Source organism: Nelumbo lutea, chromosome 5, assembly GCF_056320005.1.
Source record: "Nelumbo lutea isolate HS-2025 chromosome 5, American lotus-T2T, whole genome shotgun sequence".
NCBI lineage: Eukaryota > Viridiplantae > Streptophyta > Magnoliopsida > Proteales > Nelumbonaceae > Nelumbo > Nelumbo lutea.
Window position 1 is genome coordinate 38397823 of NC_142688.1, and position 9440 is coordinate 38407262.

The 9440-nt window shown below is 38.4% G+C and overlaps 1 long non-coding RNA gene and 1 other non-coding gene across 2 annotated transcripts; one reads left to right on the top strand and one right to left on the bottom strand.

The window, feature by feature from the left end:
- The first annotated feature begins 806 nt into the window (after nucleotides 1-806).
- On the top strand, nucleotides 807-3607 carry LOC148851817 (uncharacterized). Its single transcript, XR_016099986.1, has 3 exons — nucleotides 807-1534; nucleotides 1648-3008; nucleotides 3204-3607. It is a non-coding gene; the product is annotated as an uncharacterized LOC148851817 (long non-coding RNA).
- Nucleotides 3608-6145: 2538 nt separating this feature from the next.
- Nucleotides 6146-6217, bottom strand: TRNAD-GUC (transfer RNA aspartic acid (anticodon GUC)). The gene has a single exon. It is a non-coding gene; the product is annotated as a tRNA-Asp (tRNA).
- Nucleotides 6218-9440: the final 3223 nt, after the last annotated feature.

The following is a 9440-nucleotide window of genomic DNA, read 5'->3' on the forward strand; positions in this document are numbered from 1 at the left end:
TTTAAACCTAGTGTGAAAAGGGAATTAGGGGTCAAGAACTAGATATGACTCTGTTTTTAATTTTTTTAGCAAGGTTTTCTATTTAAGTTGGACCTCTATAAGACAACAGTTAGATCGTTCTCTCTATAACGGCTTGCTCTTAGAATCAGAATTAATTTTTAAGTCTCTTTGTAATGGTTTGCTCACTCGACCAGATTTTATTTTCTAAGGCAATAGTTAGATTTGTTGTTTCTAGGCCTAAGTTTTTGTAAAAATCTTGAACTCGAATCATTGTGAATAACTTAGCTTAAGAAGGATTTGTGACAAAAAATAAGAGTGCTTGGTGTGCATGTGGAAAAATCCGGTTGGATTCAAATGTTGTGCTGTTTTTATTCGATGTTGGATGTCAGTCGTCGTTTGTCAAAAATCGATAGTCAATCATCGGTGTCGGCTTCCACCACTCTTCGTTTAGAAAGATTTGCGGCCATAAAAAGAGAGGGTTTGGTGTTAACAAACCGGGTTGAATTCAGTCGTTGATGCTGCTCTTTCGTTTTTCATTGGCACCAGTTTCAACTCTTCGTTTTTCACATTAGATTTAAAGGGTTTTGTATTTTTAGAAAAATAACGGGGAAGAAGAGAAAGTGGGGATATTTACTTATTTATATTAATCTAAAATAGGTACTAAAAATAACGGAGAGGGGAGCTTCTCTTTCGTTGACCTCAAATATTAAAAGTGGGGTGCTTACGTCTTACAACACGGTTGGGTGACCGGACCCGCGTTGTAAATTGTTGTCTTCAGCTCATCCGGACCCGTCAGTGAGATAACGGTAACTTGACTAACAGGCATGTTAATTATTATCTCATGCTTTGCTTTCTTCCTCTTCGATGGTTTCTCCCTTCACTCTGCCGCCAACGGTGACGATGATAGCGTTTCTGGAGCGATTCGTTCATGAAAATGAAACTGAAACAAACCCAGGCGACGACAACGATGCGAGCTTATTAAGAGAGATTCCTCCGCACCGCTGTTGTTGCTAAGGATTTCGGCGGCATCGTTGAAGCAAAGCCGCCAGCGGTCATCAGGCTAGCCTCTAGAGAAGACGTAGTTAGAGTAATCAGTGCGGCTTCCAGGTCCGCCCATCTCACGGTCGCTGCAAGGGGTAACAGCCACTCCATCAATGGCCAGGCTATGACGAACAGAGTAATCAAAGCGGCTTCCAGGTCCGCCCATCTCACGGTCGCTGCAAGGGGTAACAGCCACTCCATCAATGGCCAGGCTATGACGAACAGAGTAATCAAAGCGGCTTCCATGTCCGCCCATCTCACGGTCGCTGCAAGGGGTAACGGCCACTCCATCAATGGCTAGGCTATGACGGACAGAGGGCTGGTGATTGACAGGGGGTCCATGGAAACTCAGATTGAGGTGGTGAGGTGTGGCGACTCGGCTTACGTCGACGTCGGAGGGGGAGTGCTGTGGGAAGATGTACTCAAACGGTGTGTACGGGCTTCCTCTTCGGACCAGAAACATTTCAAACGCTCTATGTGGCTTTAGACTCCGGTGAGCTGGGTTTAACTTATCTGCATTCATTTTGTGAAAAAATCCTTACTCGTGAACTTTGAAAACAGTATTTTTTTTTTTTTTTAACTAGTGGGAATTGAATTTGCTTCCAGAAATCGAAATGATGAAGGAAAAGTTCTCTAAGCTCTTGTTGGGAGAGGACATGTCCGGGAGTGGGAAAGGCGTCTGCACAGCAGTTGCAATCTCGAATGCCATAAGGCCCATAACTATCAATTCCATCTCTCTCCTCTTCTCCTCCTCATCCTCATGTAAGGCCAGCAACCTTGCATCGCGCAAAGACGGTCCCATAGGAGTTGGAGCTGGGGGAGTCCTTGCCTTTCATGCCTTTTCTTTTTTCCTCCAATGAAATTCTGACACCTGGCACCTCATGCAGCCTCTTGACAATCGGGCAGCCCGGTAGAGCTTGCCACAAGCAACTTGCCACTTACAAACAGTTCGGCATAGCTCGCCACAGGCAACTCGGCATAGCTCACCACAAGCAACTCGGTAGAGCTCACCACAAGCAGCTCGGTATAGCTCTCCCCCAAGCAGCTCGCCACTTGCAAGATAACTCAGTACATGGTAGCTCGCGGAAGAGCAATTCGGCATATCGCAGGAAGATCTCCTTCCTGACAACCGGACCTGACAGGTCCGGAGACCTGCACCCACATCTCTCGCCAGGCGGTGCCATGCCTGTCAGCCCTGAGAGTTATCCCTTGCCTGGCAAAGTCGTACTCTGCAATAGCTGCCTACACCCGCCACCTCAGCTCTGGCAGTAACAACTGCAGCAGAGAGACAGAGGCAGTTATGCCTGACTTGATAGAGGCACTTGTGCCTGATTTGACAGGACACCGCTATATAAGGACTCCAACCCCCAAAGAAAAAGGAGGAAGAAAAATGGAGGTAATCCCTACTCTCTAGCTCTCTCATTTCTCTAATATCATCTTCAAGCTCTCTACAATCAGAGTGCTAACTTAAGCATCGGAGAGTCCACGCCGGGTAAATACCCCCGAGTCCCCTGATTCAATTCTAGTAGGTCCCTCAACTCCGCCGCCTACAAAGGAGAGAAGATCACCTCATGCAGAGGGCATTCGGGTTGCGCTACACCAGGGAGCTCCACCATTCTCTGAGTCATAGACCACCTAGGAGAAGGCCAAATGACGAGTCCACCAAGGTAGCTCACCATCAGGGAGCTCGGCATAGCTCTCCCCCAAGCAGTTTGCCATCAAGGAGCTCGGCTTAGCTCTCCCCCTGACAGTTCGCCACCAGGGAGCTCCACCATCCTCTCCTAGGAGCAGGTCAAATGACGAGGTACTTAGCAAAAAATAAAAATAAAAAAATTGGTACATGACCAGAACCGGTTACATCATACACGAAGATCGGCAAGGAAGGAAATAGTTGAACTCGGCCCTGAAAGCTCTTAGAGCCTCGCAAAGCGACAAAGGGATATGAACCCATCTCTGATTTTTGTGCGGTAAGTATTCCTGATGCTGCTGCGGATGAACACCGTCCTAGATTTGCCTTGTTCTTCTGAAACTCTTGTTCCTACATCGCTTCGAACGTGGATTTGCTCAGTTCTAGATTTTCTCTACTCTGGATTTGCTCTTTTGAAACTCTGCTCTTCTTCTTCCCGTGTTTCTTCGTCTTGACGCGAACTTGGCCAATGCAGGTGACTTTCGGGGATGAGGGTTCGACAGTGTCGAACGTGGAGCCTCTCTTCTTCTTTCTTGTTGGGAACATGGGCGACGCTTGCCCACCTCTCATGCTCAACGACGATGAGAGAGACGAGGGTTCTAACGGGTGGTGAGTTTCAAAAAATAAAACTTGGGTCATTGGGAGAGACGAGGGTTCGGATGTCTCACTCACCATTCAAGGGCAGTTTAGACATGAAATATGCATTTAGGTTGACGTGGACAATTTGGGTTATTGAACTTTAACAGTATTCTAACAGATGGTGGGTTTTAGAAAATAAAATCGGGATAATGACTGATACCCCCAATGTTAGAATTTGTAGGTTCATTGTAGGTCGGGATAGGTGCCAGCTTGGAATTGATGCCAATTCACGGGCGGGCGTGGGTGCATAGAGTGTGGGTATCGATCCATTTGAATGTTTATAGCCCTGTAGTGTAAATCAAAAATCTGCATTGGGCAAATCCATACTTTTCTGAATAAAATCTCACTAACATGGTGAGTTTTAGAGGTTTTGAAAAATTATGGTGAATTTAAGAGAATTCATAAAAAATGATGGTGGGCTTTGGACAATTTCCCTTTAAACTATTACTTTTAAACTCTACCTATTCCCTCTTAAGTCTTCCCATTCACTCTCCTTAAATATTATATTTGAGGTATATTAAATAAACGAGCTTTGTGAATTTTTTGACTAAAATGCCCTACTTTTAATTTTTTCCAATTACAACTTTTCACCTAATAAATATTTAAAACATGTAGTGGAACCACACAATAAGTGACAAATAAGCACTTGTTCACATTTGGCATAAAAAGAGCAAAAAGTGCTTATTTTCAAAATAAGTACTTAAAAACAAAAGCAACCTAGGGTTTGCTTATTTTAAGCACTTGTTCCAAATTTTGGGGACAAAACTATCACCATCATTTTTTCAAAATACCGCCAAGCGACTTCTTCATTTGAGCTCCAACACAAATCAATGGCAGTGACAGGCGACTCCAAGCTGAGAAATCACTCCAAGTATGTGAATCCCCTTTCTTTTTAACCATTTTTGGCCATTTTGGGCAATTCTTCATGGTTATAATTGTCGTCGCCACAAATATAAGTACTTATTGGTTAAGAGGCCCACCAAACACTAATAAATAGTTATTCAAACTACTTATATACACCAAACACATCCTTAATCCCCTGTCATCCAGTCCTATACTTAGGTATCAGTCCCATTCCCTCTCATTAAATTGTATATTTAAGGTATACTAGAAATAATTTGGCAAGGATATGTTGTTGGATTCTACCATCTGTGTTTTTTGCGAGGATCGAGCAAACTAAATCAATGAAACACTTTAGCCGATACAAGTATTTAGAACTTATTTGAAGTGAAAACTGTTACCTAGGAGGTTTAAGAAGGAAAAATTGGCTTGGAACATTACTCATACAGTGGTTTTTCCATGCCTTTGACAGGAGAGAAATGCAAGTATATTCAAAAACAAAAGTAGCTCAATAAACATAGAGTTTAAGAAAATATTGGTGAAAATGTTTTCTTGATTGGCTGGAAACAAATTATTTAAAGATAGAAACTCTTGTGTATGATAATCTTTTTGTAAAGTAAATCTTGGGGGTATAATTCCTGTGTACAGCAACTTCTTGTACATGTATTTTGGCCTCTTTTTAATACTACAACTTTTTTTTCAGAAAAAAAAAAACATTATTCATATTTGTCCTTACAATATATAGAGTTTCACTTCAGCTATGGATATGCAAGTTGGATTGTTGTATTATTTTTTTTTAACCAATCGTGCTAGTTTGCGGTGAATGCTTGTAACAATGGTTTTTGAATTACCATTGATTTGGACAGTTGAACCTTTTGTCTTGGGAACTGTCCAGATAATTGATTTCGTTTTACCTCGAATCCGATCTCTAGCAAAAAATCGTTGAATCAATCAATGATATATTAACTCGGGTGATTGAACCATCGACTTGTACAATAGTTTTGGTCATTTTTTATTTTAATTATTTTTTTATTTTTATCAAAACGGGTTCTGTTCAAACCAGATGGTTGAATCATCAACCTGAAAACTAGTGACCAAAATGGTTCTAGTTCCAGGTCCTTTTTTAAAACGTAACTTTGTTAACATTCGATTGATTGCACAATACCCAACCGTCATGTAAGACATAGAAGCTAAAAAGTCTACACCCTCTTTAGCTTTTGTTTATATAAATCGACACCATTCAAACCAATTTTACTGATAGATACAGTATAAAGTTTATGTAGATATAAGTATATATATTTTAACTATTGTGTGATCGAATTCACAATTACCCTTAAGTGGGTTAGATTGAAATTCAAACTTGTGTAGCAGCAACAACATCCCTCTAGAACAATGAGAAAAGCCACTTATACATCCATTCTAAAAATCTAATAGTACAATGTTAGGGATTAATGAGCCAAGTTAATTGGTATGTGAGTCGGAATTGGAATAAAGGGCAGTTGAATGCATTAGGATTTGGGAATAAGCGTCATAGCTCCATCTGCATCATCAATTTGGGCATTGCCTTACTTGAATGGGTCACGGGTGTTGCTGCTCAATCCAAACAAGACACCAAGTAATGGCGTATCCTTTGAGAAGGATGAATTTCCATTTAGAGAATTGAAGATGAATAAGCCCGAGAACTCATATAACAATTAGTTGTAATATAACATCAACAAGCTATTAAGAGATTGAAAGACTGAACTTGGAAGAAGAGAATCTATATAAATGAGACTCACGCTCCAGCTCCACCCCCCCTAGAGGCCTAGATATTCGATAAGCCAGCTAACCAACGACAACGAGCCCTAATCCTAATTCACTATTCCACGTCAGCTACGCATAGTGGGGCCCATTATTTTGGGTGATCTGACGTGTTATAAAACATAATGCAAAATATCACGCCGTTGCCGGGGATCGAACCCGGGTCACCCGCGTGACAGGCGGGAATACTCACCACTATACTACAACGACTTGATGACTACGTAAACTTAGGAATCTATTTTAATTAGTTCGTTATAAATTCCGTTTACGTTTCTTTCCTTTTTTTTTTTTTATTTTGCATTTGGTAAAATTTCCACTTTAGGCTGTGTTTAGTTGCAATGCAAATAAGTTTTCACTGATACAAAACTATGGCGGTGCACATGATTTGAATGTAAATTTTGACATATTTTTGTTTCAAATTTTAACTTATTTTTGTTTGATTGCAGTATAAATAAAGTAAATTAAGACAAAATAAAATTAAATGAGAATTTGCATTTTTTTTATTTGCACTCCCATGCCTTTGTACTAGTGCAAATAAAATTAAACTGCAACAAATACAGCCTTAGGTTCAAACGTCTAAATGAAATTTGATGTTAAAACGCCAATACAAACATCATACAAATTTTATTTGGTTGGTGTTTATGCATTGAACAAGTATTTTAAGCACTATTATCTTTGGTATTCTCATTGCTACATAAAATTTTAGATAAAATGTTTACAATCAACCTGTAAATGTTCATGTGCATTGCAAGATGATAATGACAAAAACAGTAATAATATTTTTTTTAATTTTTATATTTTTATGTATATAAAAATAATTCTTATTAGCATGATGAATATATGATATTAAAGATATGTCAAAATATTTTCTACAATTTTTTATAATTTTTATATTTTTATCTTTTTTATTTTTATTATTTAATTATGGCATCAAGGGTTAATGCATTTGATGTAAAAAGTTGAATTGTTGATCCACCACCAAACAAGAAAATAATTCCATTTTTTGGTCAGTTTTAAGTTGTGTATTTTATTTCCCTTGCCAACGAAAATAAACCTTTTTGTCACGCTTACTTTTTTCTATAACTTAATTAATATAAATAGGATAAAAGACTTCCCCTCCTTATGTATGGCTAAAATTTCTTTAAAAATCCAATTTTACCCCTTTTCACTTTTCCTTGTATTTAACTGAAGAAAGAGTCAAAAACTAGTCGTGGTGTCTTATTCATCATTTGAGTTCAACCCATGGTTCTCAAAACCGGACCAGACCAGACGGTTGGACTAGAAAAATCGGAACTAGTCAGGTGACCAGTTCCGTTTTACCTCAAAACTGTTATTTCCCCCAAAACCGTTGATTTGGTCAGCAAACCACTGACCCGGGTGGCCGAACCATTCAATAATTTGACTGGTTTTTATTTTTTGTCAGAACTGGTTGTCGTTTGAACTGTTCGACCTAATAACTAGACCCCTTACTAGTTTATGGCCCGAATCGATTTTAAAAACCTTGGTTCAACTCTTTTACTCTTTTGTGATGAGCCAAAGTACCATTAAAGTAGAATTTTTCTCCTACCAAAAAAATTAAATTAGAATTTTTCAATTATAACCTATTTAATCGTTTATGTAGCTAGAAACAACCTTAACCATAGCAATTTCTATAGATTAGAATAATTGTAAATGCTTGGGCTGATTAATAACCATCCAACATTTTTTATGTCTGAATTTCACTACCAATCGAAAACCAATTCTTGGGTTTCCATCCAAATAATCAAGGGAAAATCTATGATATGGAAAAAGTAACTTTTCCATATCACATCGGATGAGATGGCCCAATCAACTTTCGACTTTCTGTTTACATGAATATGGGTTATCGCAAGTAATCGATTTCAAAAACAATAATTAAAATCATATTTGAAAAAAGAATTTCATTTTAAGAAAGACGTTAACTTACGGAAAAAGTACTGGTCATCATTCTCTCTGATATTTTCAACTCACCACCCATGTTGAATCATCGCTGACAACAATGGTTTCTCTTCAGTGTCACCTTGTCACTCTTGTGCTTCTTGAAGTGATCACCATCCTCTTGCTCTCTCACCCTGTCAAATATGATGGTAAGCATTGTCTCTCTTCCTTTCTTTTCTTAATTTTGCTCTTGCAGTTCTTTTACTTTGATGGATTTGTCCTGTTTGGTTTTATTTCTCTACCAATTTATATATATTTATCATTTTTCATTCTTGCGTGATTTGGGTCTTCATTTCAAGTTCCAAGCATATGGGATCTCTTTATCTTCAATGGTTGCATTGCAAGTATGAATTTGCTGATTAATGGGAATTTTTTAATAGAATAACATTCGTTTGGTTGGGAGGAAGATCTGGATGCCTAGTTCTCCTAAAATGTCATTAGGTGACAATCTAAACGCATTGTGTCTGAAAAGGGACCTGGATATGGGGAGAAAAATGCATGTTGCAAATATCCATTTGACTAGGTATCATGTTCTGCAGTGTTACTCTCTCTCTCTCTCTCTCTCTCTCTCTCTCTCTGGTGGTTCAATGATTCAAAGAACTGGTTTTGATATTTTTTTTCGTTTTTCTTGTTGTGCTCTTGTCTGTCAGACAAGTGCTCTAGGAGGATACATCGTATTATTTGCAAGAGCATGATCATTACTAGATTCTAGTCCAGGCCTCAATTCTTGAATTTTAGATCTAGATGTCGTTGGGAAGGTGATAACCAAAGATGGGAACTAATAATGAGTACTTCAAGGATCTAAGGCTTTGCATCATCTTATTAGAAGGTTCTCTCGTGTTTGGAAGTCTATAACAAATTGTTTAATGTATCCTGAATCTGATTCCCACGATCTATATCTTGAATTACTGGAAGAAGATAAAAATGTAACAGAGTATTCGATTTATGAATAAATTAAAGACTCTTATAAATTTTAATTAATATATAAAAAACCAATTACTAGTTACTTAAATAAATCCAGTAACTGCTGTACACGTTCCATATCATAGTCGGACCCAATAATCAAACCTTGGATCTCCATTGAAATTTCAAAACAAATCATCCTCTGTTGCAAAGAATGCGATGAATCATGTATAATAGATAAAAATGGTGGGACTAGCATGTGGTGGTGGGTCAAGCATTAGCGGCAAATGGTAGAACTTTTATTTTAAATCTTCCTATTTTTTTCTTTGATTACTTCTCTCTCTTGCTACTTACTTTCTTCGACCTGAAGGCAATCACCGGACCGTCGCTTCCACTTGTATTATTAAGCTTCTAGATCTTAAGTTGACTAATCCATGAAGTAATTCGTAAAAATCTTTGGTGACATGAAATTCTTTACAACCATATATATGGGTTTTGCAATTTGGTATCTATTTGGCAAAAAACTTTGATATATCTCTTTGATATCTCCACCATCTTCAAATTTCAAATAACA